The sequence below is a fragment of the Nycticebus coucang genome, chromosome 19 (genome assembly GCF_027406575.1).
Source record: "Nycticebus coucang isolate mNycCou1 chromosome 19, mNycCou1.pri, whole genome shotgun sequence".
Lineage (NCBI taxonomy): Eukaryota > Metazoa > Chordata > Mammalia > Primates > Lorisidae > Nycticebus > Nycticebus coucang.
Genome location: NC_069798.1, coordinates 27,920,785 through 27,946,428, shown reverse-complemented (window position 1 = coordinate 27,946,428; position 25,644 = coordinate 27,920,785).

The following is a 25,644-nucleotide window of genomic DNA, read 5'->3' as shown; positions in this document are numbered from 1 at the left end:
TTCAAGAATCTGGGAGCATTTAATTTGGGTACATAAATATTTAGAATTGAAATGTCTTCTTGTTGTATTTTTCCCTTGACCAATATAAAGTGACCATCTTTGTCTTTTTTGACTTATTTGCTTTAAATCCACATGTATCTGAAAATAAGATTGCAACTCCTCTTTTCTTCTGAATTCCATTTGCCTGAAAAATTGTCTTCCAACCCTTGACTCAGAGCTTTAATTTGTCTTTTGAAGCCAGGTGTGTTTCTTGCAGACAGCAAATGGATGGCTTGGCTTTTTAATCCAGTTAGCCAATCTGTGTCTCTTCAGTGGGAAATTCAAGCCGTTAACATTTATTGAGATAACGATAAGTGTGGTAGTATTCTATTCATCTTATTTTGTGAGTGTCCATTTCCTAGTTTTATCTTTTGCATCAGTATGGAGGTTAGGTTCTGTCCTTTAATTTCTGAGTTCTTACTTTACTGCTGATCCAGTGTGGTGGTCAGTGTGCAGAACAGGTTGAAGTATTTCCTGTAGAGCTGGTCTTGTTGTGGTGAATTTCCTCAATGTTTTTATATCAGTAAATGATTTGATTTCTCTGTCAATTTTTAAGTTTAGCTTAGCAGGGTACAGAATTCTGGGCTGGAAATGGTTCTGTTTAAGTACATTAAAGGTAGATGACCATTGTTTTCTTGCTTGGAAAGTTTCATTAGAGAAGTCTGCAGTCACTCTGATGGATTTGCCCCTGGTGAACTGGCGCTTACTCCTGGCAGCTTGCAGAATCTTTTCTTTTGTCTTGACTTTGGATAGGTTCATCAGAATATGTCTTGGAGAAGCTCGGTTAGAGTTGAGGTGACCTGGTGTCCTATATCCCTGTAAACGCAGTGTGTCAGAGTGTTTGGTGATTTTTGGGAAATTTTCTTTTATAATATTCTCTAGTATGGCTTCCATTCCTCTGGGGCATTCTTCTTCCCCTCCTGGGATTCCTATAACTCGTATGTTGGAACGCTTCATAAAGTCCCATAATTCTGACAGTGAATGTTCTGCTTTCTCTCTCATCTTTTCTGCCTCTTTTACTATCTGAGTTATCTCAAGAATTTTGTCTTCTACCTCTGAAATTCTTTCATCTGCATGGTCTAACCTGTTGCTAATACTTTCCATTGCATCTTTAAGTTCCCGAATTGACTGTTTCAGTTCCTTCAGCTCTGGTATATCATTTTTATATTCTTCATATCATTATTTGATTCTGTTTTTGGATTTACTTTTGGTTAGTTTCCACATTATTAGCAGTTTCCTTCATTGTTTCCACCATTTCTTTTTTATTTTTTATTGTTAACTCATAGCTGTGTACATTAGTGCAATCGCCTGTACCCATTCTAAGATGCACCATAGATGTGGCCCCACGCATTACCTTCCCTCCACCAAAAACTCCCCTCACCCTTCCCCTTCCTTGGCCCTTTCCCCATAGTCTTGTGCTATAGTTGGGTCATGGCTTTTCATGTGAAAGCTATAATTTAGCTTCATAACAGGGCTGAGTACATTGGATACTTTGTCTTCCATTCCTGAGATACTTTGCTAGGAAGAATATGTTCCAGCTCTATCCATGTAAACATGACAGAGGTAAAGTCTCCATCTTTCTTTAAGGCTGCATAGTATTCCATGGTATTCATGTACCACAATTTGCTATTCCATTCGTGGGTCGATGGGCACTTGGGCTTCTTTCATGACTTAGCAATTATGAATTGGGCTGCAATAAACATTCTGGTACAGATGTCTTTGTTATATTGTGATTTTGGTCTTCTGGGTATAAGCCTAGTAAAGGAATTATAGGATCGAATGGCAGGTCTATTTCTAGGTCTCTAAGTGTTCTCCAAACATCCTTCCAGAAGGAACGTATTAGTGGGCATTCCCACCAGCAGTGTAGAAGTGTGCCCTTTCCTCCACATCCACGCCAACATTTCTGGTTTTGGGATTTTGTTATGTGGGCTCCTCTTACTGGGGTTAGGTGATATCTCAGAGTAGTTTTGGTTTGCATTTCTCTGATGATTAAGGATGAGGAGCTTTTTTTCATGTGTTTGTAGATCTTGTGTCGGTCTTCTTTAGAGAAGTTTCTCTTCAAGTCCCTTGCCCACCCTGAGATGGGGTCACGTGTTCTTTTCTTGTTAATATGTTTGAGTTCTCTGTGGATTCTGGTTATTAGACCTTTATCGGAGGTATAACCTGCAAATATTTTCTCCCATTCTGAGGGCTGTCTGCTTACTTTACTCACTATGTTCTTGGCTGTGCAGAAGCCTTTTAGTTTGATCAGGTCCCAGTAGTGTATTTTTGATACTGCTTCAATTGCCTGGGGAGTCTTCCTCATAGAATATTCACCTAGGCTGATTCCTTCAAGAGTTTTCCCTGCACTTTCTTCAAGTATTTTTATAGTTTCATGTCTTAAGTTTAAATCTTGTATCCAGTGAGAGTCTATCCTAGTTAATGGTGAAAGGTGTATGTCCTGTTTCAATCTTCTACAGGTTGCCAGCCTGTTCACCCAGCACCATTTGTTAAATAGGGAATCTTTTCCCCCACTGAATGTTTTTAATTAGCTTGTCAAAGATCAAATAACGGTAAGTAGCTGGATCCATCTTTTGGTTCTCTATTCTGTTCCTGACGTCTACTTCTCTGCTTTTGTGCTAGTACCATGGTGTTTTGATCACTATGGATTTCTAGTCTGGTAGCGTGATTCCTCCTGCTTTGTTTTTATTTCTCAGTAATGTTTTGGCTATTCAAGGTTTTCCTGATTCGGTATAAAATGAAGTATTATTTTTTCAAGATCTTTAAAGTATGACAATGGAGCTTTAATAGGAATTGCATTAAAATTATATATTGCTTTGGGCAGTATGGACATTTTGACAATGTTGATTGTTCCCAGCCATGAGCATGGTATGTTTTTCCATCTGTTAACATCTTTGGCTATTTCTTTTCTTAGAGTTTCATAGTTTTCTTTGTAGGGATCTTTTACGTCCATTGTTAGGTAAAATCCCAAATATTTCATCTTCTTTGGCACTACTGTGAAAGGAATAGAGTCCTTGACTGTTTGTTTGGCTTGGTTATTGTTGGTATATATGATGGCTACAGATTTATGGGTGTTGATTTTGTAGCCTGAGACATTGCTATATTCCTTGATCACTTCTAAAAGTTTTGTAGTAGAATCCCTAGTGTTTTCCAGATATACGATCATATCATCTGTGAAGAGTGAAAGTTTGATCTCTTCGGACCCTATGTGGATACCCTTGATCGGGCTTTTCTTCCCTGATTGCAATGGCTAAAACTTCCATTACAATGTTAAAGAGCAATGGAGACAATGGGCAACCTTGCCTGGTTCCTGATCTAAGTGGAAATGATTTCAATTTAGCTCCATTCAATATGATATTGGCTGTAGGTTTGCTGTAGATGGCCTCTATTAGTTTAAGAAATGTCCCTTCTATGCCAATTTTCTTAAGTGCTTTGATCATGAGAGGATGCTGGATATTATCAAGAGCTTTTTCTGCATCAATTGAAAGAATCATATGGTCTTTATTTTTAAGTTTGTTTATGTGTTGAATTACATTTATAGATTTACGTATATTGAACCAGCCTTGAGACCCTGGGATAAATCTGACTTGGTCATGGTGTATAATTTTTTTTATGTGTTTTTGGATTCTGTTTGTTAGGATGTTATTGAGTATTTTAGCATCTATATTCATTAGTGATATTGGTCTATAATTTTCTTTTCTTGTTGGGTCTTTCCCTGGTTTGAGGTCAAGGTGATGTTTGGTTCGTAGAATGTGCTGGGTAATATTCCTTCTTTTCTTTCTTTCCTTTCTTTCCTTTCTTTCCTTTCTTTCCTTTCTTTCCTTTCTTTCCTTTCTTTCCTTTCTTTCCTTTCTTTCCTTTCTTTCCTTTCTTTCCTTTCTTTCCTTTCTTTCCTTTCTTTCCTTTCTTTCCTTTCTTTCCTTTCTTTCCTTTCTTTCCTTTCTTTCCTTTCTTTCCTTTCTTTCCTTTCTTTCCTTTCTTTCCTTCCTTCCTTCCTTCCTTCCTTCCTTCCTTCCTTCCTTCCTTCCTTCCTTCCTTCCTTCCTTCCTTCCTTCCTTCCTTCCTTCCTTCCTTCCTTCCTTCCTTCCTTCCTTCCTTCCTTCCTTCCTTCCTTCCTTCTTTTTTCTTTTTTTTTTTTGTGGTTTTTGGCCGGGGCTGGGTTTGAACCTGCCACCTCCGGCATATGGGACCGGTGCCCTACTCCTTAAACCACTGGCACCACCCAATATTCCTTGTTTTTCTATATTTTGGAAGAGGTTTCGTAGTATAGGTTCTAGTTCTTCTTTAAATGTTTCGTAGAATTGTAATGTAAAGCCATCTGGTCCTGGGCTTTTCTTTTTAGGGAGATTTTGTATATTCGATGCTATTTCAGAACTTGATATAGGCCTGTTCAACATTTCCACTTCGTTCTGGCTAAGTCTTGGTAGGTGGTGTGCTTCCAGGCATTCATAGATTTCTTTCAGATTTTCATATTTCTGAGAGTAGAGTTTCTTGTAGTATTCGTTAAGGATTTTTTGAATTTCTGAGAGGTCTGTTGTTATTTCATCATTACCATTTCTGATTGATGAAATTAGAGATTTTACTCTTTTTTTCCTGGTTAGGTTGGCGAAAGGTTTATCTCTTTTATTCATCTTTTCAAAAAAACAGCTTTTGGATTTATTGATCTGTTGTATAATTCTTTTGTTTTCAATTTCATTTAATTCTGCTCTGATTTTGGTTATTTCTTTTCTTCTGCTGCGTTTTGGGTTGAAGTGTTCTTCTTTCTCCAGTTGCTTGAGATGTTTCATTAAGTTATTGACTACCTCTCTTGTCGTTTCCTTGAGGAAGGCTTGCAGTGCTATAAATTTCCCAATTAGGACTGCCTTTGCAGTATCCTAGAGGTTCTGGTAATTTGTGTCTTGATTGTTGTTTTGTTCCAAAAATATGGTGACTTCCTTCTTAATCTCGTCTATAACCCATGTATCCTTCAACATAAGGTTGTTTAGCTTCCATGTTTTTGTATGGGTGTGCAGGTTCCTGTTATTATTTAGTCAACTTTTATTCCATGATGGTCTGAGAAGATGCAAGGAATAATTTCTATTTTTTTTAAATATTCTGAGGTTAGATTTGTGGCCTAGGATGTGGTCGATTTTGGAGTATGTTCCATGGGCTGATGAGAAGAATGTGTATTCAGTTTTTGGGGGGTGAAACATTCTGTAGATGTCTGTTAAGTCCAGATGTTGAACGGTTGATTTTAAATCTAAAATTTCTTTGTTTAGCTTCTTTTTGGAGGATCTATCCAGCACTGCTAAAGGGGTGTTGAAACCTCCAACTACTATGGAACTGTAGGAAATTTAGTTGGTCATGTCTGTTAGAGTTTCTCTTATAAATTGAGGTGTGTTGTGGTTGGGTGCATAAATATTAATAATTGAGATCTCATCATATTGAGTATTACCTTTAACAAATATGAAGTGTCCATCCTTATCCTTAATTATTTTAGTTGGTTTAAAGCCTATTGCGTCTGCGAACAGGATTGCAACGCCTGCTCTTTTCTGCTTTCCATTTGCCTGGAACATAGATGACCATCCCTTCACCTTGAGTCTATATCTGTCTTTTAATGTAAGATGCGATTCTTGGATGCAGCAGATATCTGGCTTGAGTTTTTGTATCCAGTCCGCCAACCTATGCCTCTTTAGAGGACAATTTAAACCATTCACATTAATTGAGAGTATTGATTAGTTTTTAAGAGACCGGTGGACATTTTTAATCCTTTTGCGACTGTGGAAGTTGGAATTTGATCAAAAAATTTTTTGGGTGGGTTTACCTTTGTGGTGGTGTATTATGCTGGTCTTTATGGAGGATACGTCTAAGAATGTCCTGGAGAGCTGGTTTAGTTGTGGCAAATTTCTTCTACATGTGAATGTCGTTGAAGTATTTAATTTCTCCATCATAAATGAATCTCAGTTTAGCTGGGTACAGGATCCTGGGTTGAAAGTTATTTAGTTTTAGGAGATTGAAAGTCAATGACCATCCTCTTCTAACTTGAAAGGTTTCAGCAGAGAGATCTGCAGTCATTCTGATATTCTTCCCCTTGTAGGTGATGGTTTTCTTTCATCTGGCAGCTTTCAGAATTTTTTCCTTCATATTAACTTTAGTGAAATTGATTATGATGTGTCTGGGGGATGTCTTATTTGGGTTGAGTCGTGCTGGAGTTCTGAAACTGTCTGCTATCTGAATTTCGGAATCTCTTGGCATGTCTGGAAAGTTCTCCTTCATAATCTCATGGAGAAGAGACTCTGTGCCTTGTGAAGCCACTTCGTCACTTTCGGGGATCCCTATAAGACGAATATTGGTTTTCTTCAAATTATCCGAGAGCTCACTGAGAGAGTGGTCTGTTTTGCTCTCCATTTCTCTTCTTGTTTGAGGGTTTGGGAGCGTTCGAAAGCTTTGTCTTCAATGTCAGAAATCCTTTCTTCTGCTTGCTCCATTCTGTTACTGAAGGATTCTACTGTGTTTCTCAGATCTTTGACGGATGCAACTTCTTGTCTCAATGTGTCAAAATCTTTGGTCATTTGGTCTTTGAATCCATTGAATTCTTGTGATAACTTTTGGAATTCTAATTTGATCTTATTTGCTATCCAGATCCTGAATTCAATTTCTGACATCTCAGCTATTTGTTTGTGCATGGGGTCTTGTGCTGTTTCTGCCCCATTGATCCTTGGGGGAGTTGATCTACTCTGATTATTCATATTGCCAGAGTTTTCTGTTGATTTCACCTCATGATTGTTTTTCACCATTGCCTCTGGCCGTCCTCAGATTTGGGGAGGTGTCTCTCCAAGATTAGACCCCAGTGGGATCATTCTATTGTTGCTGGATCTTTGTAGGGAATGACCCTGTGTAGTTCCTCTGCGGCTGCTCTAGCTAGGGAGCTCAGGTTGTGGAAGCAGCTCCAGTTTGTGACACACCTGGATCCAGCAACAGGGCTGGGGGTGGTGCGCATTTTTATGGGCGTGCCAGGTGCCCAGTTACTTTGGCACCGAGGGCCCAAGGCTCCAGGAGTCTCTGGCCAGGAGATGAGCTCTGCGCAGAGGCAGGGATGGCTCCAAAGGTTGTGTACCCACCAGAGTCCCTGTCCAGATGAATGTGTTGTGTGGAAGCTGGGAGGACACAGGAGGGAGGATGCAGGGTTGCATGGCTCCCGCAGTTCCTGGTCAGGGAATGTGGAGGCCCGTTGGGTGCGGGTCATGTGTCGGGTGTCACTGCACAGCTCTTATGGAGGTCTGGGAGGTGCCAAGCCCAGGAGTTTGAGGTTGCTATGAGCTGTGACGTCACGGCACTCTACCCATTGCAGCAGCCTAAGGCTCCAGTGTGCCAAAACCATCTCACTCTGCCCCTAAGGATTAAGGCTGTAAGGCCTCTCAGTCCCCGCCTTTAGGCTGCTCAGTCAGTAGGTTACTTTGACCCAACCAATCCTTGCTCTGAGACCCTGAGGTTGGCAGTTCTTTCACAACGGCTTCCTGCGCCCAGCTCAGTGGCTCAGTCTGGGGCCCCAGACAGTGCCCAAAGTTCTCCACACTCCTGCTCAAGCTCTCCCCAAGGCAGTTCAACTGAGTGCCAAATCCAAGAACACCAAAACAGTTCACAGGTAAGACCTTTCTGGTTTGCAGTCTCACTGCTGCTTGTACTTACGGATGCCGGCGTGATTAGGTTGATCGAATACACGCAACCACTTGCCACTTTTCCACTGTTTTTGTCCTCCTCTTGGGGTCCAGAAGTCTCTTGCTCACTCCCTGTATCCTGAAAGGGATGATTATAGGGAGATCCTATCGGCCAGAGATGCCTGGAGTCTTGTCTCCCCAGACTTGCTATTCCCAGTTGCAGGGAAGCTGTTACTCGGCCACCATCTTTAATTCCTCTCCATCATTTCTTTCATTGTTTTCATCATGTGTATTCTAAATTCCCTTTCTGTCATTCCTAACATTTCTTTATAGGTGGAATCCTCTGCAGTAGGTACCTCATGGTCCCTTGGCGGGGTTGTTCTGGACTGGTTCTTCACGTTGCCTGGAGTTTTCTGCTGATTCTTCCTAATGAGTGATTTCTTTTATCTGTTTCCTTGCCCTAATTTTTTTTTCACTTCCTTTTGCTCTTTTAGTTCTCGTGCCTGTGGAAGTTGCAGGCGGGTTTAGACCCATTGAACACACGCGACCACTTGCCAGTTTTCCTCTGTTTTAGTCCTTCTCTTGGGGTCCAGAAGTCTCTCGCTGACTCCCTGTATCCTTACAGGGGTGATGATAGGCAGATCCCACCTGCCAGAGGTGCCTGGAGTCCTATCTCCCTAGACTCACGGTGTCCAGATGCAAGGAAGCTGTTACTCGGCCGCCATCTTGCTCTCCTCCTATTTGACATATTTTCATCACACTGCATAACATAGCCTTCCTGGCATTTTCTTAGTTATTGTGTTAAGACATTTATATTCTACATTTAGTAAGTTTCACATGTACCCTTGTAAGATGCACCATAGGGGTGGCCACACCAATTACCCTCCCTCCGCCATCCTCCCTCCTCTCCTCCTCTGCCCTCCCTTTCCCCCTTCCCCATATTCTTAGCTTATAACTGGGTTATAGCTTTCATATGAAAGGTATAAATTAGTTTCATAGTAGGCTGAGTACATTGGATACTTTTTCATCCATTCTTGAGATACTTTACTAAGAAGAATATGTTCTAGCTCCATCCATGTAAACATGAAAGAGGTAAAGTCTCCATCTTTCTTTAAGGCTGCATAATACTCCATGGTGTACATATACCACAGTTTATTTATTTATTTATTCATTTATTTTATTCTTGGGGATTCCTTGAGGGTACAATAAACCAGATTACACTGATTGCATTTGTTAGGCAAAGTCCCTCTTGCAACCATGTCTTGCCCCCAAAAGGTGTGGCACACACCAAGGCCCCACCTGCTTCCCTCCTTTCCTCTCTCTTCTCTTCCTTTCCCCACCCCTTCCTCCTTTCTCTCTCTGCTCTCCTCTTCCCCCACCCCAACCGTTACCTTAATTGTCATTAATTGTCCTCATATCAAAATTGAGTACATACGATTCATGCTTCTCCATTCTCATGATGCTTTACTAAAAATAATGTCTTCCACTTCCATCCAAGTTAATACAAAGGATGTAAAGTCTCCATTTTTTTCTTTTTTTTTTTTGGTTTTTGGCCAGGGCTGGGTTTGAACCCGCCACCTCTGGCATATGGTACCGGCGCCCTACTCCTTGAGCCACAGGCGCCACCCAAGTCTCCATTTTTTTTTTTTTTTTTATTGTTGGGGATTCATTGAGGGTACAATAAGCCAGGTTACACTGATTGAAATTGTTAGGCAAAGTCCCTCTTGCAATCATGTCTTGCCCCCATAAAGTGTGACACACACCAAGGCCCCACTCCCCTCTCTCCTTCCCTCTTTCTGTTCCCCCCATAACCATAATTGTCATTAATTGTCCTCATATCAAAATTGAGTACATAGGATTCATGCTTCTCCATTCTTGTCATGCTTTACTAAGAATAATGTCTTCCATGTCCATCCAGGTTAATACGAAGGATATAAAGTCTCCATTTTTTTTAATGGCTGAATAGTATTCCATGGTACACGTACACCATAGCTTCTTAATCCATTCCTGGGTTGGTGGGCATTTAGGCTGTTTCCACATCTTGGTGATTATAAATTGAACTGCAGTAAACAGTCTAGTGCAAGTGCTCTTATAGTAAAAGGATTTTTTTTCCTTCTGGGTAGATGCCCAGTAATGGGATTTCAGGATCAAAGGGGAGGTACAACATGAATCCTTTGAGATTTCTCCATATTTCCTTCCAAAAAGGTTGCACTAGTTTGTAGTCCCACCAGCAGTGTAAAAGTGTTCCCTTCTCTCCACATCTATGCCAGCATCTGTAGTTTTGAGATTTTGTGATGTGGGCCATTCTCACTGGAGTTAGATGGTATCTCAGGGTTGTTTTGATTTGCATTTCTCTAATATATAGAGATAATAAACATTTTTTCATGTGTTTGTTAGCCATTCGTCTGTCTTTAGAGAAGGTTCTATTGATGTCTCTTGCCCATTGATATATGGGATTGTTGGCTTTTTTCATGTGGGTTAATTTGAGTTCTCTATAGATCCTAGTCATCAAGCTTTTGTCTGATTGAAAATATGCAAATATCCTTTTCCATTGTGTAGGTTGTCTCTTTGCTTTGGTTGTTGTCTCCTTAGCTTGTATAGAAGCTTTTCAGTTTAATGAAGTCCCATTTGTTTATTTTTGTTGTTGTTGCAATTGCCATGGCAGTGTTCTTAATGGAGTCTTTCCCCAGGCCAATATCTTCTAGTGTTTTTCCTATGCTTTCTTTGAGGATTTTTATTGTGTCATGCCTTAAATTTAATTCCTTTATCCATCTTGAATCAATTTTTGTGAGTGGAGAAAGTTGTGGGTCCATTTTCAGTCTTTTACATGTGGATATCCAGTTCTCCCAACACAATTTATTGAATAGGGAATCTCTCCCGCAAGGTATGTTTTTGTTTGGTTTATCAAAGATTAGGTGGTTGTAAGATGTTAGTTTCATTTCCTGGTTTTCTATTCGATTCCAAGTGTCTATGCCTCTATTTTTGTGCCAGTACTATGCTGTCTTGACAACTATGGCTTTGTAGTACAGTCTAAAATCCGGTATGCTGATGCCCCCAGCTTTATTTTTATTACTAAGAACTGCCTTAGCTATACGGGGTTTTTTTCCGGTTCCATACAAAATGCAGAATCATTTTTCCAAATCTTGAAAGTACGATGTTGGTATTTTAATAGGAATGGCATTGAATTGGTAGATTGCTTTGGGAAGTATAGACATTTTAACAATGTTGATTCTTCCCATCCATGAGCATGGTATGTTCTTTCATTTGTTAATATCGACCGCTATTTCCTATCTGAGAATTTCATAGTTTTCTTTATAGAGGTCATTCACCTCCTTTGTTAGGTATGTTCTTAGGTATTTCATTTTCTTTGTAACTATGGTGAAGTGAGGTGTGTCTTTAATTAGCTTCTCATCTTCACTGCGTATACAAAGGCTACTGACTTGTGGACACTGATTTTATATCCTGAAACATTACTGTATTTTTTGATGACTTTCGGGAGTCTTGTGGTTGAGTCTTTGGGATTCTCTTAAGTATAAGATGATGTCGTCAGCAAAGAGGGAGAGTTTGACCTTCTCTGCTCCCATTTGGATTCCCTTTATTTCCTTGCCTTGCCCAATTGTATTGGCTAGAACTTCCAGCACTATGTTGAATAGTAAATGTGACAGAGGACAACCTTGTCTGGTTCCAGTTCTAAGAGGAAAGGCTTTCAGTTTTACTCCATTCAGTAAAATATTAGCTGTGGATTTGTCAAAGATAACTTCAATCAGTTTCAGAAATTTGCCATCTATGCCTATAATCTTCAGTGTTCTTGTTGAAAAGGATGCTGGATTTTATTGAATGCTTTTTCTGCATCTGTTGAGAGGATCATATGATCTTTTCTTGCTTTTGTTAGTGTGGTGGATAATGTTTATGGTCTTGTGTATGCTAAATGATGCTTGTATCCCTGGGATGAAACATACTTGATCATGATGTATGACTTTTTTGATGATAATCTGTAATCTTTTGGCTAGGATTTTGTTGAGAATTTTTGCATCTATATTCATGAGTGAAATTGGTCTGAAATTCTCCTTTTTTAGTTGAGTCTTTTCCTGGTTTTGTCATATACCACAATTTATTAATTCATTCGTGGATAGATGGGAACTTGGGCTTCTTCCATGACTTAGCAATTATACATTGGGCTGCAATAAACATTGTGGTACCAATATCTTTGTTATAATGTGATTTTTGGTCTTCTGGATAAATACCTCATAGAGGAAATGTAGGATCAAATGGCAGGTCCATTTTTAGATCTCTAAGTGTTCTCCAAACATCTTTCCAAAAGGAATGTATTAGTTTGCATTCCCACCAGCACTGTAGAAGTGTTCTACTTTCTCCACATCCACATGAACATCTCTGGTCTTGGGATTTTGTGATATGGGCTAATCTTACTGGAGTTAGATAATACCTCAAAGTAGTTTTGATTTGCATTTAACTGATGGTTAAGGATCATGAGCATTTTTTCTTATGTTTGTAGGCTGTGCGCCTGTCTTCTTCAGAGAAGTTTCTCTTCAAGTCCCTTGCCTACCCCGAGAAGGGATCTCTTGTTCTTTTCTTGCTAATATACTTGAGTTCTCTGTGCCTTTTGGTTATTAAACCTTCTTCAGAGACATAACCTGCAAATATCTTCTCCCATTCTGAGGGCTGTCTGCTTGATTTACTTACTGTGTTCTTGGCCCTGCAGAAGTTTTTTAGTTTGATCAAGTCCCAGTAGTGTATTTTTGATGCTGCTTCAATTACCCTGGAGGTCCTCCTCATAAAATATTCACCCAGGCTGATTTCTTCAAGAGTTTTTCCTGCACTCTCTTCTAGTATTTTTATAGTTTAATGTCTTGAGTTAAAATCTTTAATCCAGTGAGAGCCTATCTTAGTTAATGGTGAAAGGTGTGGGTCCAGTTTCAGTCTTCTACAGGTCACTAGCCAGTTCACCCAGCACCATTTGCTAAATAGGGAATCTTTTTCCCACTGAATATTTTTAATTGGCTTGTCAAAGATCAAATAACGGTAAGTAGCTGGGTTCATCTCTTAGTTCTCTATTCTGTTGCATACATCTACCTCTCTGTTTTTGTGCCAATACAATGCTGTTTTGATCACTATTGATATATAGTATAGTCTGAGGTCTGGTAGCGTGATTCCTCCTGCTTTGTTTTTATTTCTGAGTAATGTCTTGGTTATTCAAGGTTTTTTCTGATTTCATATAAAATGAAGTGTTATTTTTTCAGGATCTTTAAAGTATGACAGGGGAGCTTTAATAGGGATTGCATTAAAATTTTATATTGCTTTGGGTAGTATGGATATTTTAACAATGTTGATTCTTCCCAGCCATGAACATGGTATGTTTTTCCATTTGTTAACATTTTCAGGTATTTCTTTTCTTAGAGTTTCATAGTTCTCTTTGTAGAGATCTTTCATGTCCTTTGTTAGATAAACTCCCAAATATTTCATCTTCTTTGGCACTACTGTGAATGGAATAGAGTCCTTTACTGTTTTTTCAGCTTGACTATTGCTGGTATATATAAAGGCTGCTGATTTATGAATGTTGATTTTGTAACCTGAGATGCTGCTGTATTCCTTGATCACTTCTAAGAGTTTTGTAGTAGAATCTTTGGTGTACAAAGATATGATATACAATCGTATCATCTGCGAAAAGTGAAAGTTTGATCTCTTCTGACCCTATGTGTATACCCTTGACCACCTTTTCTTCCCTAATTGTGATGGGTAAAACTTCCATTACAATGTTAAAGAGCACTGGAGACAATGGGCAACCTTTGCCTGGTTCCTGATCTGAGTGGATATGTTTTCATTTTAACTCCATTGAATACGATATTAGCTGTGGATTTGTTGTAGATGGCCTGTATCAGTTTAAGAAATGTCCCTTCTATACCAATTGTCTTAAGTCTTCTGATCATGAAGTGATGCTGGATATTATCAAAAGCTTTTTCTGCATCAATTGAGAGAATCATATGGTCTTTGTTTTTTAATTTGTTTATGTGCTGAATTATATTTATAGATTTATGTATATTGAACCAGCATTGAGACCCTGGGATAAAACTGACTTGGTCATGATGTATAATTTGTTTGATGTGTTGCTGGATTCTGTTTGTTAGGATCTTGTTGAATATTTTTGCATCTATATTCATTAGTGATATTGGTCTATAATTTTCTTTTCTTGTTGGGTCTTTTCCTGGTTTGGGGATCAGGGTGATGTTTGCTTCATAGAATGTGTTGGGTAGTATTCCTTCTTTCTCTATACTTTGGAACAGGTTGAGTAATAGGTACCAGTTCTTTAAAGGTTTGGTAGAATTCTGATGTGAAGCCATCTTGTCCTCGGCTTTCCCTTTTTAGGGAGATTTGGTATGGTTGATGCTATTTTACAACTTGATATAGGCCAGTTCAACATTTCCACTTGATTGTAGCTGTCTTGAAAGGTGACGTGCTTCCAAGTATTGGTCAATTTCCTTCAGATTTTCATATTTCTGAGAATATTCTTGTAATGTTCATTAAGGATGTTTTGAATTTCTGAGGAGTCTGTTGTTATTTCATCTTTGTCATTTCTGATTGATTAAATTAGAAATTTTACTCTTTTTTTCTGGTTAGGTTAGCCAAAGATTTATCTATTTTATTGACCTTTTCAAAAAACCAACTTTTTGATTTATTGATCTGTTGTATAATTATTTTGTTTTCAATTTCATTTAATTCTGCTCTGATTTTGGTTATTTATTTTTTTCTTCTGGTTTTGGGGTTGGAATGTTCTTCCTTCTCCAGTTGCTCATTAAGTTGTTAACTTCCTCTCTTTCTGTTCTCTTGAGGAAGGCTTCCAGTGCTATAAATTTTCATCTTAGGACTGCCTTTGTGTTATCCCAGAGTTTCTGATAATTTGTGTCTTCATTGTTGCTTTGTTCCAAAAATTTGGCAATTTTCTTCTTTTTTTTTTGTGCAGTTTTTGGCCAGGGCTGGGTTTGTACCCGCCACCTCTGGCACATGGGGCCAGCGCCCTAACCCTTTGAGCCACAGGTGCAGCCCCATGGCAGTTTTCTTCTTAATGTTGTCTATGACCCAGCTATCATTCTGCATAAGTTTATTTAACTTCCATGTTTTTGTATGAGTATGTAGATTCCTGTTGTTACTGACTTCGACTTTTATTCTATGGTGGTCTGAGAAGATGCAAGAAATAATTTCTATTCCTTTAAATTTACTGAGGTTAGACTTGTGACCTAAGATGTGATCGATTTTGGAGTATGTTCCGTGGGCTGATGAGAAGTATGTGTATTCAGTTTTGTTAGCATGAAATGTTCTGTAGCTGTGTGTTAAATCCAAATGTTGGATGGTTAGGTTTAAATCTAAAATTTCTTTGCTCAGCTTCTTATTGGAGGATCTATCCAACACTGCCAAAGAAGTGTTAAAATCTCTGACTATTGTGGAGCTGGAGGAAATCAAGTTGCTCAAGTCCGTTATAATTTTTCTTTAAATTGAGGTGCAGTCTGGTTAGATGCATAAATATTAATAATTGAAATCTCATCATATTGAATATTACCCTTAACAATAATGAAGTGATCATTCTTATCCTTCTTTATTTTTTTGGTTTAAAGCCTACTGTATGTGCAAATAGAATTGCAACACCTGATTTTTTCTGATTTTCATTTTCCTAAAATATAGATGACCATCCCTTTACCCTGAGTATATATTTATCTTTTAAGGTAAAATGAGATTCTAGTGTGCATCAGATATCTGACCTGAGTTTTTGTATCCGGTCCACGAACATATGCCTCTTCAGGGGACAATGTAAGCCATTCACATTAATGGAGAATATTGATAAGCCTGGTAGAATTTTGGGTATTGAGTTTTTTGAACGTCCAGTAGACATTTTTAATCCCCTCACTACCATGGAAGTTGGAGTTTGACCAAAAGTTTCTGAATTAGTTTAGTTTTGTTGTAGAGGATTGTGCTGGTTATTATGGAAGATAGGTCTGAAAATATCCTGGTTAGCTGGTTTAGTTATGTCAAATTCCTTCAACATGTGAATGTCATTAAAGTATTTAATTTCTCCATCATAAATGAAACTCAGTTTAGCTGGATACATGATCCTGGGTTGAAAGTTATTCTGTTTTAGGACATTAAAAGTCAATGACCACCCTCTTCTGGCTTGAAAGTTTTCAGCAGAGAGATCTGTAGTCATTCTAATATTCTTCCCTTTATAGGTATGATTTTCTTACGTCTACCTGCTTTCAGAATTTTCTCCTTCATATTAACTTTAGTGAAGTTAATTATAATGTGCCTGGAGAATTTCTTATTTGGGTTGAGTCATGCTGGGGGTCTGAAACTGTCTGCTGATTTTCAGAATCTCTAGGCATGTCTGGAAAATTCTCTTTAATAATTTCATGGAGAAGAGCCTCTCTGCCTTGCAAAGCCACTTTGTTGCTTTCAGAGATTCCTAGAAGACGAAAATTAGGTTTCTTCGAATTATCCCAGAGCTCTCTGAGAGAATGATCTGTTTTTGCTCTTCATTTCTCTTCCTCTTTGAGAGTTTGGGAGTGTTGAAAAGCTTTGTCTTTAATGTCAGAAATGCTTTCTTTAGCTTGCTCCACTCTGTTACTGAGGGATACTACTGTATTATTCAGATCTTTGAGGGCTGCAAATTCTTGTCTCAATGTGTCAAAATCTTTGGTGATTTTGTCTTTAAATTTGTTAAATTCTTGAGACAACTTTTGAGTTGCCCCTGGAATTTCTAATTCCAACTTTTCCTCCACACTATTAATTTTGTTTGCAATCTAAATTCTGAATTCAATTTCTGACATCTCGCCCATCTGTTTATGAATGGGATCTTCACTTGCGTCTGCCATGTCTTTCCTTGGGGGATTAATCTACTCTGGTTATTCATGTTACTGGAGTTTTTCCACTCATTCTGCCCCATGATTATTTCAACTGTTTGAGTAGATGAGCAGATAAAGAGAAGATTGGTTGGGGGCTCCAGGAGTAGTGATTAACCAGCCCTTTGCCCAAAAGCTGGGACTGTGACTGTACCTTTTCCCCTGGAACTTTGCCAAGGACATGTACAGTGCTATGGCCTGAGGAACTAGGGACCTGCTTGGTGTGGTGGGGCTATGTGGCTTTGTCTTGTTTTCAGCTGGTCTCTGTCCTACCCTAATGAATCAGTTACTCTGGTTGACGTCTAAGCTGTGGAGAAATACCAGCAATTAAGTCACCCCACCCCCCATAGGCAACAATTTGAAAAGGAAAATCAAACCTTCCCACAACCACGCACCCAGGGTACAACTTGGATAGTCCTCAGGCAATTGGTCCAGTTCAAGACGTTCAAATCAATTGTCTCTGTGAGCATCTGTTTCAGGTAGGGGAGATCAAAAGGTCTCGGGCACCTAGATCCCAGCGGTCTGCAGGAAACTCAAATATGACTTGCTCTGATGCTCCTTGATGTCAGGAGGATCCACTCAGCAAATAGATTAGTCTGGGAAGGTTAATCCCTTCTTCTCCACCTTGTACCTCTGTCACACCTAGTCACTGATAATCCGCAGGTGACCCAGTTGCCTCCAATGAGCAGATACTGCAGGGGTTTGCACCTGCCTAAATCACAGGGAGGTCTATGTCTCCTCAGCCAGGCTGATGCTCTCTACCACTGTCCAGCAGGGAGAAGAGAGGCCTGACAACTTCGGGTGCTTAATGGAGGCTGAGGCTGTTCACTCAGTTCCATTCCCACCCCTGAGTGATATTGCTGACAGAACAGAACAACTTTGCAAAATTTGTTTTTGTCTAGGCTATATTCCCCTGCAGAACAGACATGAGTTCACAGAACCTGTGCCCTAGGCCCTGTCTGTGCTGCTGCCTGCTATCAGCTGCAGGTGTATTGGTATGGCAAGGTTAGCTGTCAGTTCCAGCTAATGATCCCCTGAGGTCTGGGTTCATCTGACGCTCAATAAAGCGGTTCTCTGGGTCATTCCTGCCCTGGATATCTGCTATCTCTTTCATGCATATTCTAGTCCCTGCGCTCTGCCCAGGCTGGTACCTCCTCAGGCAAACCCTTTACTCATGGGGCCTGCGTTTCCATCCTAGATATGCTCCACCAGTTGTTGCCACCAGAGAAGATGCCCAGCCTCCCCTGGGCAGAGAGAGACAGGGGGTGTGCCTCTGGAATATTCAGGGGTGAGCCCTATTTTTGCCACTGCAGCTGCTGCTCTGTGGCTCAAGGTCCTGCCCCTGCCACTCCTATATGGTTCCCTCTCAGCCAACCATCCTCTCCTTACTCCCCGTGCAGCAGAACCAGCACTGACCAACAGCAGTCCGTGCCCTGTCCACACCTCTTGAGAAAATACCCAGGAATCTGGACTACTGGGGGATAGGCTTCCAGACTTCGGAGTTCGAGTGGAGGGGGGTGCTGGCAGTTCAGAATTGCAGGTAGAGAATATATACAGTTCTATACAGTTTTATGCCTGGCAGGAGAGAGCCATGGCACCCTAGTAGGGAAAGTAGGTCCAGTTTTTAGAGGATCTCTCCCATAGGAAGAGAGGACTTTTGAGGACTTCTGACTTGTTTGTATGGAGTACTGGGAGCCATTCTCATGGGGGAGGGAACTCCCGTCTGCTTGGTGATGGATTTTCTAACTTTTGTTTGTATCCTTTGGGTCACAGCTCACCTCAGCAGGGTTGATGTGTGTTTTTCAACCTTCTCTCTTGGCGCAGCTCTAATCCACCAGGTTACTTGCTAAACTTCTGTCCTTTAACTCTCCTTCTGGATGGGAGCCTCCCATTTGCATCTTGGCTCTGCTCTTACTGCCCCCACTGCCGGGAAGAGGAGGGCAAGAAGGCAGGTGACTGAGGTGCAAGCTGTTTTTGAGGGCCGACATCAATGGTAAGCTGCATGTAACCAAGTAGTAGCGGAAGCTTCATCCCACACTAAGTGAGGCCAAACAGGTCACAGCTTGCTCCCTAACAGACGTCTGATTGCCTTTGCACTGCACCCAACCCCCGGCAGCACCACCTACAACCCACCAGCTCTGTAAACTCCACTCCCTCTCCTCCTATTGTAATTTCTAATTTTAAAATTTTGCACCTTATAGGACCAAACAGATTTCACACACTTCCCCTAATTCTTTAAGTGTGCTTTATATTTTGATCTAAGAGACAAAATTCACTTCTTTCAAGACAATATTCATAGAATAAATGGCATTAAAATGGCATACTGGTCTTCAGTTCCAACTTCTATATGAAGTATCTCAAAAACATAAAAACACCACATGTAGTGTCATCTGGATGTCCATAAGAGCTGTGCACAATCAGTGATTGGCACCCGGACCTCCATAAGAGCTGTACACAATCACGATCATCACCCAGACCTCCGCCTCAATCAGTGATGTGCCCCCTCCCAGATGGTGGTAAGAGCTGTGCCCACTGGGCCTTCCACACCCTGACCAGAACTCCGGGAGCCATGCAAAACAAAAGAATTACACAACAGGGGGGGAGGAGACAAGATGGCTGACTGAAGCCAGCTTTCCACAGAGGCTCCCGTCCAGTAGGAGAGTTAAAGGACAAAAATTTAGCAAGTAACCTGGTGGATTTGAGCTGCACTAAGAGAGAAGGTGGAAGAACACACGTCAACCCAGCTGAGGTGAACTGCGACCACAAGGATACAAACAAAAGGTAAAAAATCCATCACCAAGCAGACAGGAGTCTCCTCCCCCATGAGAATGGCTCAGAGTGCCCCACAAACAATCAGGCAAAGTTCAAAGTTCCTCCCACTACACTCCACGGGACAGACCCTCTAAAAACTGGACCTACCTCCCCTACCAGGGTACCATGGCGTCCTCCTGCCAGGCATAAAACTGCAAAAACTGTATATAGTCTCTACCTGGAATTCTGAGCTCCCAGGGCTCCCCTTCACTCACACTGAGGTCTGGAGGCCAGTCCCAGTCGGTGGAGAGGGGACTGCACTGGAGTGGCAGTTCCCTAAGGCACAGTGCGACAGCCGTCTTTTGGTGACAATACGGCCAGGCATAAAACTGTGTAAAGCTGTGTGTGTTCTCTACCAGCAACCCCAGGCTCCCAGGGCACACCACACTCTCCTCTGCTCTCACTCCAAGGTTTGGAGGCCTGTCCCCCAGGAGTCCAGACACTTGGGCGATTGCTCGAGGGGTGTAGACAGTGCTGGGCTGCAGTTGGTCGGTGCAGACTCTGGGGTACAGGAGCAGAGAGAGGATGGTTGGCCAGAAGGGAGCTACACCGGAGCAGCGGTTGCCTGAGCCATGAAACAGCAGCCCTCTTTTGCTAGCAATACGGCTTACTACCGAATATTCTGAAGCCACACCCCCTGTCTCCCTGGGCAACCAGAGACTCTGAGTATAGGATTTGCCTGAGGCTACTCCAACTTGCAAACCCGGGAAACTCCCAGGGCGGGGCTGACCCAGAGGTCCGCTTTACTAAACCTAAGATGCACCTGGCCCTCAGGGGATCGTCAGCCTATAGACAATACAAGAGCAAAGACAAGCTGATTTGGAACTCAATTCAGCTTCTCTTCTGCAGGGGAACCGCAGAGTTGTTCTGTTCTGTTCTGTCAGTAACATTAATTAGGGGCGAGACTGGACCTGAGTGAAAACCCCCCAACCTTCATCAAGCACCTGAGGTTGTCAGGCCTCACTTCCTCCTGCTAGAGAGAGGAAGAGAGTAGTGGCCTGGCAGACTTCCTTGTGATTCAGGCAGGTGCAAACTCCTGGAGTACCAATTCACTACAGGCAACTGGGTCAGCCAACTGCAGGGCTATCAGTGACTGGGTGTGACAGTGGTGCAAGGTGGGGAAGGAGGCAGCAACCTTCCCAGACTGATCTACTGGCTGGGTGGCTCCTTCTGACTCCACGCAGCACTGGAGCAAGCCACACAAGAGTAGTTACCAGACCCCTGTGATCCAGTTCCCAGAGAACTCTTAAACTCTCTGACCCGAGACAGTTGCAGACTGAGAAAATTGATTTGGACTTTTTGAACTGAACCAATTGCCTGAGGACAAATCAGGTGGAACCCTGGGTGCACAGTGGTAGGAAGGTTGATTTTTCTTTTCCAATTGTTTGCCAGTGGGGCGTGGGGTGACTTAATTGCTGATATTTCTCCACAGCTGAGACTTCAATCCAGAGTATCTGTTTCACTAGGGTGGAACAGAAACCAGCTGAAAACAAGACAGACCACTTAGCCCCACCACACCAGACAGGGCCCCAGTTTCTCAGGCCACAACACTGTACAGGCCCTCGACAAAGCCCCAGGGGAAAAAATCAAAGGGAGTAAAACAACCATGGGGCGGAATCAGCGGAAAAACTCTGGTAACATGAATAACCAGAATAGATCAACCCCCCCAAGGAAAGATATGGCAGATGCAATTGAAGATCCCATTCATAAACAACTGGCTGAGATGTCAGAAATCGAATTCAGAATTTGGACTGCAGACAAGATTAACAAAGTGGAATTAGGAATTCGAGGAGAAATTCAAAAGATGTCTCAAGAATTTAACGAATTTAAAGACAAAACCACCAAAGACTTAGACATACTGAGCAAGAATTTGTAGCCCTCAAAGATATCAAAAATACAGTAGAATCCCTCAGCAACAGAATGGAGCAAGCAGAAGAAAGGATTTCTGACATCGAAGGTAAAGCCTTTGAATGCTCCCAAACTCTCAAAGAGGAAGATAAATGGAGAGCAAAAGTGGATCATTCTCTCAGAGAGCTCTGGGATAATTCGAAGAAGGCGAATTTCTGAATCATAGGAGTTCCAGAAACAGATGAAGTGGCCTCCCTGGGCACAGAGGCCCTTCTGCATGAAATTATGAAAGAGAATTTTCCAGACATGCCTAGAGATTCTGAAATTCAGATAGCGGACAGCTTCAGAACCCCAGCACAACTCAAACCCAATAAGACATCCCCAGGCATATTATAATTAACTTCACTAAAGTTAATATGAAGGAGAAAATCCTCAAAGCTGGCAGGAGAAAGAAAACCATTACCTTCAAAGGGAAGAATATTAGAATGACTGCAGATCTCTCTGCTGAAACTTTTCAAGCCAAAAGAGGGTGGTCACCGACTTTTAATCTCCTAAAGCAAAATAACGTTCAACCCCGGATCTTGTATCCAGCTAAACTGAGTTTCATTTATGAATGGAGAAATTAAATACTTTTTTTTTTTTTTTTTTAATTTTTTTATTAAATCATAAGTGTATACAATGATATGATTATGGGGCATCATACAGTCACTTCATAAACCATTTGACACATTTTTATCACAGTGGTTAACATAGCCTTTCCGGCGTTGTCTCAGTTACTGTGCCAAAACATTTATATTCTACATTTACCAAGTTTCGCAAATACCCCTGTAATATGCACCACAGGTGTGATCCCACCGATTCCCCTCCCTCTACCCACCCCCCCCTTTCCCACTTCCCCCTATTGTTAAGTTGTAGTTGGGTTATAGCTTTCATGTGAGAGTCCCAAATTAGTTTCATAGTAGGGCTGTGTACATTGGATATTTTTTCTTCCATTCTTGGGATACTTTACTAAGAAGAATATGTTCCAGCTCCATCCATGTAAACATGAAAGAGGTAAAGTCTCCATCTTTCTTTAAGGCTGCATAGTATTCCATGGTATACATATACCACAATTTATTAATCCATTCGTGGATCGATGGGCACTTCGGCTTTTTCCATGACTTAGCAATTATGAATTGGGCTGCAATAAACATTCTGGTACAAATATCTTTGTTATGTTGTGATTTTTGGTCTTCTGGGTATATGCCCAGCAGAGGAATTACAGGATTGAATGGCAGATCTATTTTTAGATCTCTGAGTGTTCTCCATATATCCCTCCAAAAGGAATGTATTAATTTGCATTCCCACCAGCAGTGCAGAAGTGTTCCCTTTTCTCCGCATCCACGCCAACATCTCTGGTCTTGAGATTTTGTGATATAGGCTAGTCTCATTGGAGTTAGATGATATCTCAAAGTAGTTTTGATTTGCATTTCTCTGATGATTAAAGATGATGAGCATTTTTTCATATGTCTGAAGGCCGTGCGCCTGTCTTCTTCAGAGAAGTTTCTCTTCAAATCCCTTGCCCAGCCTGCGATGGGATCCCTTGTTTTTTTCTTGCTGATGCGTTTGAGTTCTCTGTGGATTCTGGTTATTAAACCTTTGTCAGAGTTATACCCTGCAAATATTTTCTCCCATTCTGAGGGCTGTCTGCTTGCTCTGCTTACTGTGTTCTTAGCTGTACAGAAGCTTTTTAGTTTGATCAAGTCCCAGTAGTGTATATTTGAAGCTGCTTCAATTGCCCGGGGGGTTCTCCTCATGAAATACTCACCCAGACCAATTTCTTCAAGGGTTTTCCCTGCATTCTCCTCTAGTATTTTTATAGTTTCATGTCTTAAGTTTAAATCTTTAATCCAATGAGAGTCTATCTTAGTTAATGGTGAAAGGTGTGGGTCCAATTTCAGTCTTCTGCAGGTTGTCAGCCAGTTCACCCAGCACCATTTGTTAAATAGGGAATCTTTTCCCCACTGAATGTTTTTAATTGGCTTGTCAAAAATCAAATAGCGGTAAGTAGCTGGATTCATCTCTTGGTTCTCTATTCTATTCCAGATATCTACTTCTCTGTTTTTGTGCCAATACCATGCTGTTTTGATCACTATCGATTTGTAGTAAAGTCTGAGGTCTGGTAGTGTGATTCCTCCTGTTTTGTTTTTATTTCTGAGTAATGTCTTGGCTATTCGAGGTTTTTTCTGATTCCATATAAAACGAAGTAATGTTTTTTCAAGATCTTTAAAATATGACAGTGGAGCTTTAATAGGGAGTGCATTGAAAGTATATATTGCTTTGGGTAGTATGGACATTTTGATAATGTTGATTCTTCCTAGCCATGAGCATGGTATGTTTTTCCATTTGTTAACATTTTCAGCTATTTCTTTTCTTAGAGTTTCATAGTTCTCTTTATAGAGATCTTTCACGTCTTTTGTTAGGTAAATTCCCAAATATTTCATCTTCTTTGGCACTACTGTGAATGGGATAGAGTCCTTAACTGCTTTTTCAATTTGACTGTTGTTGGTGTATGTAAAGGCTACCGATTTATGAATGTTGATTTTGTAACCTGAGACGCTGCTGTATTCCTTGATCACTTCTAGGAGTTTTGTAGTAGAGTCCCTAGTGTTTTCCAGATACACAATCATATCATCTGCGAAGAGCGAGAGTTTGATCTCTTCTGACCCTATATGGATACCCTTGATCGCCTTTTCTTCCCTAATTGCGGTGGCTAAAACTTCCATTACAATGTTGAAAAGCAATGGAGACAATGGGCAGCCTTGTCTGGTTCCTGATCTGAGTGGAAATGATTCCAATTTAACTCCATTCAATATGATATTGGCTGTGGGTTTGCTGTAGATAGCCTCTATCAGTTTAAGAAAAGTCCCTTCTAGACCAATTTTCTTGAGTGTTCTGATCATGAAGGGATGCTGGATATTATCAAAAGCTTTTTCTGCATCAATTGAGAGAATCATATGGTCTTTGTTTTTTAATTTGTTTATGTGCTGAATTACATTTATAGATTTACGTATATTGAACCAGCCTTGAGACCCTGGGATAAAACCAACTTGGTCATGATGTATAATTTGTTTGATGTGTTGCTGGATTCTGTTTGTTAGGATCTTGTTGAATATTTTTGCATCTATACTCATTAGTGATATTGGTCTATAATTTTCTTTTCTTGTTGGGTCTTTTCCTGGTTTGGGGATCAGGGTGATATTTGCTTCATAGAACGTGTTGGGTAGTCTTCCTTCTTTTTCTACATTTTGGAACAGGTTGAGTAATATAGGTACTAATTCCTCTTTAAAGGTTTGGTAGAATTCTGACGTGAAACCATCTGGTCCCGGGCTTTTCTTTTTAGGGAGGTTTTGTATAGTTGATGCTATTTCTGAACTTGTTATGGGTCTGTTCAACATTTCCACTTGATTCTGGTTAAGTCTTGGAAGGTGGCGTGCTTCCAAGTATCGGTCTATTTCCTTCAGATTTTCATATTTCTGAGAATAAAGTTTCTTGTAATATTCATTAAGGATTTTTTGGATTTCTGATGAGTCTGTGGTTATTTTGTCTTTGTTGTTTCTGATTGATGATATTAGAGATTTTACTCTTTTTTTCCTGATTAGGTTGGCCAGAGGTTTATCTATTTTATTCACCTTTTCAAAAAACCAGCTTTTTGATTTATTGATCTGTTGTATTGTTCTTTTGTTTTCAATTTCATTTAATTCTGCTCTAATTTTGGTTATTTCTTTTCTTCTACTGGGTTTGGGGTTGGAATGTTCTTCCTTTTCCAGTTGCGTGAGATGTCCCATTAAGTTGTTAACTTCCTCTCTTTCCGTTCTCTTGAGGAAGGCTTGCAGTGCTATAAATTTCCCTCTTAGAACTGCCTTTGCAGTGTCCCAGAGGTTCTGATAGCTTGTGTCTTCATTGTCATTTTGTTCCAAAAAATTGGTGATTTCTTTCTTAATCTCATCTCTGACCCAGCTATCATTCAGCATAAGGTTATTTAACTTCCATGTTTTTGTATGGGTATGCAGATTCCTGTTGTTACTCAATTCAAGTTTTATTCCATGATGGTCCGAGAAGATGCATGGAATAATTTCTATTCCTTTAAATTTACTGAGGTTAGACTTGTGACCTAAAATGTGATCAATTTTGGAGTAAGTTCCGTGGGCTGATGAGAAGTATGTGTATTCAGTTTTGTTGGGATGAAATGTTCTGTAGATGTCTGCTAAATCTAAATACTGGATGGTTAGGTTTAAATCTAAGATTTCTTTGCTCAGCTTCTTTCTGGAGGATCGATCCAACACTGCCAAGGGAGTGTTGAAATCTCCAACGATTATGGAGCTGGAGGAAATCAAGTTACTCATGTCTGTTAGAGTTTCTCTTAT